Genomic DNA, 11,853 nt, shown 5'->3' with positions numbered 1-11,853 from the left:
ATCATATTTAAAGGTAGCCCCCATATTATCCTATGAGAGAGAGACAGACCTTGCAACAGTGAAAACGAAATTGGCAGTATTTCACTGTCAGGACATATAAACCACATTACTATATGTCCTACCTTATCCATACACTGCACCCTGCCCTTGGGGCTACCTAGGGCCTACCTTAGGGGTGCCTTACATGTAAGGAAAGGGAAGGTTTAGGCCTGGCAAGTGGGTACACTTGCCAAGTCGAATTTACAGTGTAAAAATACACATACAGACACTGCAGGGGCAGGTCTGAGACATGATTACAGAGCTACTTATGTGGGTGGCACAACCAGTGCTGCAGGCCCACTAGTAGCATTTGATTTACAGGCCCTGGCACCTCTAGTGCACCTTACTAGGGACTTACTAGTAAATCAAATATGCCAATCATGGATAAACCACTTACATACAATTTAAACAGGAGAGCATATGCACTTTAGCACTGGTTAGCAGTGGTAAAGTGCTCAGAGTTGAAAAGCCAACAGCAACATGTCAGAAAAATATAGGAGGCAGGAGGCAAAAAAGTCTGGGGATGACCCTGCAAAAGCAAAAGTCCAACACGACCCCCTACCAGCCTAAAGCCAGGGGAGAACAATCAATACCTTGATGTACTTCCCTGATTGGGGCGATAGAACAGGGACCCAGGCCCACAACAGCAGGGGCATGCTCCAGTTCTACGCCTTCCTGACTCCAGTTGGATCCCTCTGTCCATACTCTCAGGGCCCACTAAGCTAACCCATGGGGAACCCTTCTCCACATCTACAGACACCATCTGTGCAACACCTAACTTTACTTTGCTCACAGATGTATTGCAATGGGCAGATAGTACCACCAGGGCCAACACAATGGTGTTGCCCACTCCACCCCTGGGGTGTGACTCTCGTCCTTCCCCCCCCAGGGGCAACTCTGTCCACCAGGACAGCAAGCCACAGTGGCCCCAGACAACTGTCAGGGATGAGAGCCCGACCTCAGGCCTCTCTAACCACTGTGACTGTGGAGAGTGGGGGGTGGTAGCCCCAGGTGCCTGGCACCCTTTGACCACTCTCTCTTCCACCAGGTCAGGGATGACAACCTGACCCTGGTCCTCCCCTCTGGGGCTCTGTACCCTCCCTGCAGAAGCGGCACCCCCAGAGTCCAAAACTGTCAGGGTGCTTGTAGAAGCAGTCCTGCACAATTCTTCCATCAGTGCAGGGATGTTAACCTGCAACTGATCCTCCAACCTGGGGTCTGTACCTTCAGGTTGGACCAGGGCCAGGGGTGAGGCTTCCCTCCCCCTGCCCTCTCTTCTGGGGTCCTGAACCACCCAACTAGGAGCGGCCCCCCCAGAAGACAACATGGTAGGGGTACTGTTAGCAGTAGCCCCTTCCTCCAGGTCAGGGGGGACACCCTTAACCTGGCCTCCCAATCCAGGGTCTGTACCCACAGACTGGATCACTGCCTGGCAACCCAGGACTTCCTGGGGGGCATACCTACCCCCTACCAGGTCAGAGTTTACCCTCTGAACCTGGTCATCCAACCCAGGGTCACCACCCTGCGGTTGAACCACTGCCTGGCACACCAGGACTTCCTTGGGAGCACATTTACCCCACATCAGGTCAGAGTTTACCCCCTGAACCTGATCATTCAACCCAGAGTCACCACCCTGCGGTTGAACCATTGCCTGGCACACCAGGACTTCCAGGGGAGCACACCTACCCCCTACCAGATCAGAGCTTACCCCCTGAATCTGGCAATCCAACCCAGAGTCACTACCCTGCGGTTGAGCCACTGCCTGGCGCACCAGGACTTCCTTGGGAGCACACGTACTCCCCATCAGGTCAGAGTTTACCCCCTGAACCTGATCATTCAACCCAGAGTCACCACCCTGCGGTTGAACCATTGCCTGGCACACCAGGACTTCCAGGGGGGCACACTTACCCCCCTCAAGGGACACACTGTCCCGAAGGGCCACACAAGAGTCTGGCCGGCGCAGGTCTCCTGACCTCTGCCCATCTGACAGAGTCTGGATTCTCCCCAGCCCAGAAATGGTCTCACCAAGGTCATTCCTGGGGGGCTCTGCACTCAGAGCTGACCCCTGACCCTCCAGGTTCTCCACTGGGGTCCGCAACCCCCTCTCAACCCTCTGTCTGGACTTCTGCAACCCCTCACTAGGAGTGGTACTGCCAGACACCAGAACTGGTGGGACGCTGGCTACAGCCGCCCCCCCAAGTTCTCCTGACACTGTGGGGTCTCCCTCAACAGATGGCCCTATGGTACAGGCTAGGCTCCCCTCCTGGGGTTCCCGCAGGGAACCCTCCAGGACCTGGGACCGGATCTCGGGCACCTTGGGCCTCAACCCATCCCCATTCCCTCTCCTCTGAGACTGGACATGGGGTCCCTCACCCATCCCACTACACTGGGACCTACCTGGGACACTACAATCCTTCCCTACCTCACCTGGTTGGGAACTACCTAGACCACTCCTCTCAGGAGCACCCCCAAATGCCTCTTCAGACTCTCTGGTACTCACCCAGAAGTCTGCCTCCATTGTAAGCTCCCTGGGGTCAGAGAACTCACACTCCACCTGGTGTTGGCATAGCTCTGGAAAATAAGGACTAGACATATGCTCTCCAGCAATTACATCACTCAGCCCCTCACATGAATTAACCAAAGTACCCTTCACCCAACCATCCAGTGACTCTGCTTTGAAAAAGCACCCCACATCACCCTCTAGAGACTGGTGAGACAGTACCTGACTGTCCCTGACACTCAACCCACACTCTTCTGGGATGTTTTCACACTCCATAACCAGGACTTCTACCTGGGGGGAACCCCTCTCCCTGTCACTCTCAACTAGAGTCAGTAGAGTGTCCCTCCCACCAGTAGGAATATGACTCCCCATGCCAGTTCCCCAATCCACCTCAGGGACCCTGTGCATCACTGGAGCTACCTCATACCCCTGAACCTCCTGGCGTGTGTTAACTCCCTCCTTCAAGTAGGGCACCACATCTCTGGGCATGTGCACTTCTTCAGCAGTACTGGATACAAGATTTTTGCTGCCACCATCTGAACTGGACTCAGCCCTCATGGCCTCCAGCTTCAGCTCTTCACAGCTCAGCTCTTGAGCTGCAATCCTTTCTTTTTCTAGGACTAAGGCTCTCTCCTCCTCAGCCCTCTCAAGCTCTGCATCTAGCTCTTCCAGACTCCGGATTCGAGCTAGGAGCCACTCATCTCTTTCTGTTTCCTCCTCCTCAGAGTAGTTATCCTCCTCCTCAGAGTAGTTATCCTCCTCAGACTCATTTGGTGGTGTTGCCTGACAACGTTTCAATTCATACTGAAACAGGGCTGACTCAAGATCCTCCCTTCTGGATTTCCTGTTCACAGCCAGTCCCCTTTCCATGCAGAATGCTTTAAGCTGCCACTTTTTATACATAAATAGGTGCCAGAAATTGACTTCCATTCTGCAAAGGCTTCACAACCCAAAAACAAAGTCCAAAAATATTATCAATACTTCCAGGAGGACATCAGAGAACAAAAAGCAGAATCACAAGACAAGTAGTATGTGGTCACGTAGTGGTCTGAGATCAAAACAGTAGTGTACACTTAATTACTGTATGTCAAGTACAAATACAAGTCCAATCCCGTCGCTGCCTCCAATGTTAGAAATGGGGTCTTTGGTTGACAGTCAGGTTACCCCCTGTTCAAGCAAGGACCCTCACTCTAGTTAGGATAAAAGAGAATCACCCTCAGCTAACCCCTGCTTACCCCCTTGGTAGCTTGGCAGAGCAGTAGGCTTAACCTCAGAGTGCTGGGCGTAAAGTATTTGTACCAACACACACAGTAACTTAATGAAAACACTACAAAATGACACAACACCAGTTTAGAAAAATAGGAAATATTTATCTAGACAAAACAAGACCAAAACGACAAAAATCCAACATACACAAGTCAAGTTATGATTTTTTTAAAGGTTTAAAATAAAAAGAGTCTTTAGGTAGTTGTAACACCACACTAGCGCTGCTAGCGTGAAAATGTACCTGGTTTGCGTCAAAAATAACCCCGCACGGGCGGTGTGCGTCGAAAATAACCCTGCACGGTTATATGCGTCGAAAACAACTCGGCACGGCGATGCGCGTCGAAAAAGCCAGCCACGCGACGGTCCGAAGTCCCGCGGCGCTGGTTGCGATCTCTCAGCCTTCGTCAGCGATGCTGCGCGTCGTTTCTCCTGCTCCGGGCGTCGATTCTCCGGTCGCGTCTCCAGCGGCGTCGTTTCTCAGCTGCGGAGCCGGCGTCGCGTCGTTTTCTCAGCCGCGATCGGATTCGCGTCGATCTTTTCTCCGCACGGTGCTCGGTGCGTGTATTTTTGTCCTTAGGCTGCCAGCCTCTCCTTTCAGGGTCCCAGGAACTGGAAGGGCACCACAGAGCAGAGTAGGGGTCTCTCCAGAGACTCCAGGTGCTGGCAGGAAGAAGTCTTTGCTATCCCTGAGACTTCAATAACAGGAGGCAAGCTCTACATCAAGCCCTTGGAGATTTCTTCTTCAAGATGGAAGGCACACAAAGTCCAGTCTTTGCCCTCTTACTCTGGCAGAAGCAGCACTGCAGGAAAGCTCCACAAAGCACAGTCACAGGCAGGGCAGCACTTGTTCCTCAGCGATCAGCTCTTCTCCAGGCAGAGGTTCCTCTTGATTCCAGAAGTGTTTCTAAAGTTTGTAAGTTTGGATGCCCTTCTTATACCCATTTTAGTCTTTGAAGTCACCTTCCTTCAAAGGGGACTCACACCTTCTTGTGAAATCCTGCCTTGCCCAGGCAAGGCCTCAGACACACACCAGGGGGCTGGAGACAGCATTGTCAGAGGCAGGCACAGTCCTTTCAGATGAGAGTGACCACTCCACCCCTCCCTCCTAGCAGAGATGGCTAATCAGGAATGCAGATCACACCCCAGCTCCCTTTGTGTCACTGTCTGGTGTGAGGTGAAAAACAACCCAACTGTCAAACTGACCCAGACAGGGAATCCACAAACAAGGCAGAGTCACAGAATGGTTTAAGCAAGAAAATGCTCACTTTCTAAAAGTGGCATTTCCAAACTCACAATCTTAAAATCAACTTTACTAAAAGATGTATTTTTAAATTGTGAGTTCAGGGATCCCAAACTCCATATGTCCATCTACTCTCTAGGGGAATCTACACTTTAATCATATTTAAAGGTAGCCCCCATATTATCCTATGAGAGAGAGACAGACCTTGCAACAGTGAAAACGAAATTGGCAGTATTTCACTGTCAGGACATATAAACCACATTACTATATGTCCTACCTTATCCATACACTGCACCCTGCCCTTGGGGCTACCTAGGGCCTACCTTAGGGGTGCCTTACATGTAAGGAAAGGGAAGGTTTAGGCCTGGCAAGTGGGTACACTTGCCAAGTCGAATTTACAGTGTAAAAATACACATACAGACACTGCAGGGGCAGGTCTGAGACATGATTACAGAGCTACTTATGTGGGTGGCACAACCAGTGCTGCAGGCCCACTAGTAGCATTTGATTTACAGGCCCTGGCACCTCTAGTGCACCTTACTAGGGACTTACTAGTAAATCAAATATGCCAATCATGGATAAACCACTTACATACAATTTAAACAGGAGAGCATATGCACTTTAGCACTGGTTAGCAGTGGTAAAGTGCTCAGAGTTGAAAAGCCAACAGCAACATGTCAGAAAAATATAGGAGGCAGGAGGCAAAAAAGTCTGGGGATGACCCTGCAAAAGCAAAAGTCCAACACACCCAGATGTACGATCCAGGAAATATATATCTTCCAAATTAATAGATACAATTTTAATTGCCCATCAGGTTCTAGGACCCCTTGAGCTCTTGGTCGCAGGGGATTTCAATCTGAAATTACTATGCCCCTTTGAAAGGGATACACAAACTATTTTGCAAGATCTATTATGGGCAGTACCACAGCAGTCCATGGGGGCAACAGAGAAAGGAAGAGCCGGGATAATATCACTCTCCTTAGTAAAAGATCTGGAGGCTCTTGGGCTTAGACTACTAAATGGAAGATATCCGCAAGATACTCCTCCGGCAACTACCTGCTATGCTGCTGGAACTCAAGCGACAATTGACTATACTGTGGCATCCTTATTTTTGCTTACGCTAATTACAAAATTTTACATCGTTAAATCGGATATGAGCGACTATGGCCAGCAATGCCTGGAGATAGGTTGTGGCCTCCCTAATTTTAACCTTTCACTTACTACACCCAGGAATATTAATACAACCAACTATAAAAAACTTCGATGGTCTGAAAGGTTAAAAGAATCCATTAGTGAACGGTCAATGGAGATAATCGAGCAATGCGATACGGATTTAACAGGGGATTCAATAACGATCTGGTCATCTTTCTTAGATAGATTTGTGGTTGCTCTCCTCATAGATAGGTCGCAAAAGAGGTATCAAAACCAGGGTCGAGGTGCGAAAATGAACAAAGATATAAAATTTTCAGCACACATGATTAAATTAAGAAAAGAACGGAATAGAGCTTTAAGACTATATAACATAGAATTCAACAAACCGTTATTTTAAGGCAGATTTAAAAAGGCTAACCAACAAATATCGGAAACAAATATGGGAATACAAGCATCAGGAAAACCATGTTTTTGGGCCAAGGCCCTATTCTTGAGTAAAAAATCAAATACATAAGGTTTTTGGAAAATGGTGACTGCCCTGAATAATTCTCCGATGACTTTGACCAGCTCCAATATTTCAGAAGTCATCTGGTTTGATTACCTAAGTCACCACTTTGGAGAAAAAAAGAGAATCAGAAAAAATTTAGAAGAGGATGCGAAAAAGTTAAGCCTAGAAAAAGCTAAATTAAAACCCCTTACACCCCAAAAGGAAACCAAAAAATATTTACAAGGGCTGAAATTATGAGGTCAATAGAAAACAGCATTACTGGGGGTGCTCCGGGCCCTTATGGGATCCCAAATGCCTTGTTTAAACTGAATCCTGCATTTTGGGGTGAAAAATTGGCTTTGACTTTCAACCATTGTATGGCACTAGGAAGTATTCCAAAATCTTGGGGGTTTGCAATAATACATCCAATATTCAAAGGAGGTAATAAGTCACAAACTGAGAGCTATTGACTAATTACCCTAGCGGACGTAGAAGCTAAATATTATGCAGGGATTTTACTGGAGTATCTTCGTAGGTGGGCAACCGAAAATAGCATTATTCCTTCCAATCAGACAGGATTTGTAAAGGGCCTGGGTACTGCTGCAAATATTTTAACTCTATCCCTGATCATTGATAAGTATAAACAAAAAAATCAACCCTTTTATCTATGTTTTGTTGATTTTAAATCAGCCTTTGACCTGGTACAGCGACCTCTCCTATGGGAGAAATGAGTCTCCTGGAGGATACCGGCGAATCTGTTAAAGGCTATTGAACAGTTATACACAGATACATGGGTAAGAGTTAACATAGGGGACGGATCTTTCCTATCAAGGGAAATTAAAACAAAACAAGGATTGAAACAGGGCTGAGTGATGGCACCCTATCTTTTTAATCTCTTTTTCGGACTTGACTGCGGATTTAAACAAGGTAAATGCGCACGCCCCAAAGCTTGGCGGCTCATCATAAAGATATTCGAATATGCAGTGCGAAATGGTCTGGAAATAAATCAGAAAAAAACTAAGGTTAAGGAAATCAGCAAAAAAATTTAGAGAGCAAAAAAGTGGAATACAGAAAGGGGTGTTTTGGAACAAGTAAACCAGTACAGATATCTGGGTGTGCTTTTTGATGAACGGGGCTCCTTTGCTCCCCAAAAACAGGGGCTATACAGAAAAGGAAATGCTCTTATTTGCTTTTCGTACTTTAAAAAATGTGCTTACTGGCCCAAGTTATCGGGCACTGCTTCAAGTCGTTACAGCCAAACTAAACCCAACATTAGGATACGGAAACGAAGCCTTGTGTGGACAAGATGCTATAATCTTAAATAAAATTACTGGGAACATTTTTAGGTCCATATTCCAGCTACCGGGATATACCTCCCAAGCACAAATCAGGCTGGAGTTTGGTTATCTAAATCAATGTATAGACAGGAAAGCCAGTTATATGAAAGTTTAGAAACATTTACAGCTAACAAAGGAAAATCAGCTCTGCCAAGCACTTTGGAAGGAGATTAGTTCAAACCCAAAGGCTAAATCTTGAGAGAGTCTAGATCAGGCATTAACAGATTTGGAAGTAGCGGAATTATGGAATTTAAATCTTTCCTACCCGGCTTTTTAAAAAATCCTAAATCTAATAACAAGGAAAAGATCAGTGAACATGGATAAGAGCTTACTGGCCTGCAGATCGCACTCCTGGATGGTAATAAACAAGTATAACATTTTCAAATGTCAGCCCTGCCTGGAAGCTGGGTGGACAAAGACAGTCAAGGACCATTTCATCAAATACCAGTTTGGTATCATTCCTGGTGGTGCTTACCTAGCCCCATGGGAACGCCCTAGAACAATCCCTCAGTGCAGGCTGTGTGGCCGAGGAAAGGAAGATATAATCCACTTGATTTGTATTTGTAATGGCCTACGAAACAAACGCAAATCTCTATTAAAGGCAGCTTTCAATCAAAGGAGGATACGGACTTGTAGGCAAGCGGTGATTGCCTGTTTTAAACCCTTGGACGTTGTTTTAAATGCTAAAGTTACCAAGTTTGTACGTTTAGCAACACAATTTTTTTAAAAATAAGATCTTAATTAGTACATATGTATCAGTTTTTAGAGAATTATAAAAAAAAATGTAACCCTAAAAAAATAAAAAAATAAAAAATAAAAACAATTAATCACCGTACAGTACTCATTAAATGATTCCTAATCTTAGTTAAGTGAGGTATAAGCCATATATGGGTAGTCTACACTGACCTGGAAAAGGAGGTACTTATTAGGAAAGTTCATAAATAAAATTATTCTTATGCATATTAGGGGTTAAAGATTGATATTTAAAACTATATATATTATGATTTAGATATATATTTGTATTAGATAGAAAGATGTGATGTATTGGTTTTGTTAACTATGCATCGAATAAATAAACTTGAACTAGAACCGTTGTTAGATTGTTTTCTGCATGGCGGGTGAGGATGAAGCTGGAGCAAAGGGAGGCAGAATAGAGGAAGTGAGAGAATGTCCATGCAAGAGAAGAAGTAAAGTTAACTGCAACGGCCAGAGGAATCCTGGGAGGAGGGCGGACGCATGTGAATTTACAGCAATATATGCCATGAACAGAAACCTCCAGGGTAAGTAGAATTTTCAGATCGAGGTATGTGTGGCTGTAGATACACATGCTGTGCATAGTGTGAAGCAATCCTCCCGTAAGCACTGGCTAGCCTGTGGATTTCGCAGAAGACTGAAAAAGGGTATGTTTTAAAGCTTGACCAACAGTTGATTGTTGGCGGGCTAACACGTCTATGCAGTAGTGTTTAGTGAAAGTAGGTGGTGTAGACCAAGTAGCTGCCTTACGATATCTGATCTGCTTTTAAGATGTTCCCTAGGAAGGCCATAGAGACCCCTTTCTGTTAGAGTGGGCTCTAGGAGGAGTAGACAAAACTCTTAGCTTCTGCTTAACAGGTTTGCATGCATTCAACTATCCACCTGGCTATGCCCGATTTTGACAAGGCCTTCTATTATGTAGTTCAGAAAAAGCAACAAACAGTTGCTGAGTTTCTCGAAAGTGCTTCCTCCTATCCACTTAGTACATTAAGGCTTGTTTGACGTCTAAGGTAGAAACAGCCCTTTCTGCAACTGAGTCAGGCTGTGGAAAGAAAACTGGGAGTTCTATATACTGGTTAAGGTGGAAGGAAGGTACCACCTTAGGAAGAAATGTAGGGTTGGTGAGAAAGACCACCCTATCTCTGTGAACCTGGAAGAAGGGTTCTTCCAAGGTTAAGGACCAAAGCTCACTAACGCATCTCAATTATGTGATAGCTACCAGGAAAGCTTCTTTCCAAGAGAGAAACTGTGAAGGACATGACAAAGGACTATAACAGGGGAACCATAAGTCTTGTGAGGACAATGTTAAGATTCTACACTGGTGCCACAAGCACTTGGGGAGGAATGACTCTTGAATCCATCTATAAAACTTTAATGACTTGAATCCTGAAACGAGAGAGACATTTTGCCTATTTTGGAGATAAGCAGCCACATGAAGCCAAATGGAGGTGAAGTCTAGTCCACATGTTAGGAGGTAAAGTACATAAACAAATGAGGTTCTGAACAGTGGCAGCTAAAGGTACAATCTGGTTTGAAAGGCAGTAGCAGACATTTTACATTTGGCAGCATAGCAGGCTTGAGTAGTGGGCCTGCGTGCTTCTTTACGCATGTTCATACATTCAGGAGAAAGATCGATGTAACCAAATTCTAAGACTTCAGGAGCCAGATTGCAAGTTTGTGTGCCTTGAGGTTCAGGTGCCTGATTTATCCCTGGTTCTGCATGTTAAAGTCTGGCCTCTTTTTTGGGTGCCTCTTGTGCAGAATTGCCAAAAGCCTGATGAGACGTGAATTGGGATTGTCTGGCCCAAGTGGGAGCCACCAGGGTGAAAAGTTTTCCGTAGCCTCCAAACCATGAACAGAATAGTGGCAGAGGTGGAAAAACATACGCAAATATTCCTAACCAATTCATCCATAGTGCACTGCCTATGGACTGAGGATGTGGGAATCTGAAGGCAAAGTTACTGAATTTTGCATTTTTTGTTGTGGCAAAGAGGTCCACATCCGGGAGTCTCCAACGCTGGAAGTACCGAAGTAGGACTCGTGGGTGGAGTTCCCACTCATGGACTCGTTGCCACATCCTGCTGAGAAGGTCGGCAAGTCACTGTCTACTCCCTTGATGTATTCTGCCAGCAGGTGGGTCCTGTGGTGGAGAGCTCAGCAACAGACAGACTTAGCTAGTAGGGAAAGCTAAGGAGAGTAAGTGCCTCCCTGCTTCTGAATGTAAAACATGGCTGTCACCTCCTGATGAGGACTACCTTGTTCACAATGTGGGGAAGGAAGGCCTTGAGGGCCAGATGGACAGTGAACAACTCCAGATAGTTCATGTGGAGACCCCTGTGAGTGGGATCCCGCTGACCCTGGACAGTCAGGTTTTGTAGATGACCCACTCCCCCCTCTACACAATGAGATGCGTTCATTATGGTGGTTTGCGGATTTAGGTTGAGAAAAAGCCACTCCCGCAACAGTTTGTTGGTGTTCCAGCACTCCAGAGAGTGAGGAGTACGGTGGCTGATCAACACTAGACCTATCCAATAACCTTCGCCTAAGACCACTGATATGATGAGCAATCTTTTTTTAATTTTAATTTTATTTTTATTTCACATGATCACAACATTGTTGTATAACTGCATAAAGGTACAAATTGAGGGAAAAAGAGCAAAAAGAGTATGGGTGAGTCTAAATCATACAAGGCATACAGTAGAAAGAGGATGAAACAACAGATTTCAGCAATCAAAAATAATAGTCCAACTGTGTTGGAGGTGTGTGATGCCCTTGGTAATGGAGAGAGCAAATTCGAGTTACATTTCTGGCAGAAGAGTGCCCCAACTTGGTTACTTTGGGGGCGGTGAGGGATTAATCCAGGATCTCGCAATAAAAATTCAGAGACAGTAATTATAGCTATCGCTGCAACTGATCTAGAGCCTTGATTAGTTTTGTAAGCCAGCATAATCATTTTAAGATAACTGAAGATCCTGTTCCAAATGAAGAGAGAGAAGCTGGGCCAGAACAGAAGTCCTGTAGAAAGGGACAGCAGGACGGAACATATGGACAATGTCCATGCAAACCGCATTTTGGGCAG

This window comes from Pleurodeles waltl, chromosome 12 (assembly GCF_031143425.1).
Source record: "Pleurodeles waltl isolate 20211129_DDA chromosome 12, aPleWal1.hap1.20221129, whole genome shotgun sequence".
Classification (NCBI taxonomy): Eukaryota; Metazoa; Chordata; class Amphibia; order Caudata; family Salamandridae; genus Pleurodeles; species Pleurodeles waltl.
Note: the sequence above shows the minus strand (reverse complement) of the source record.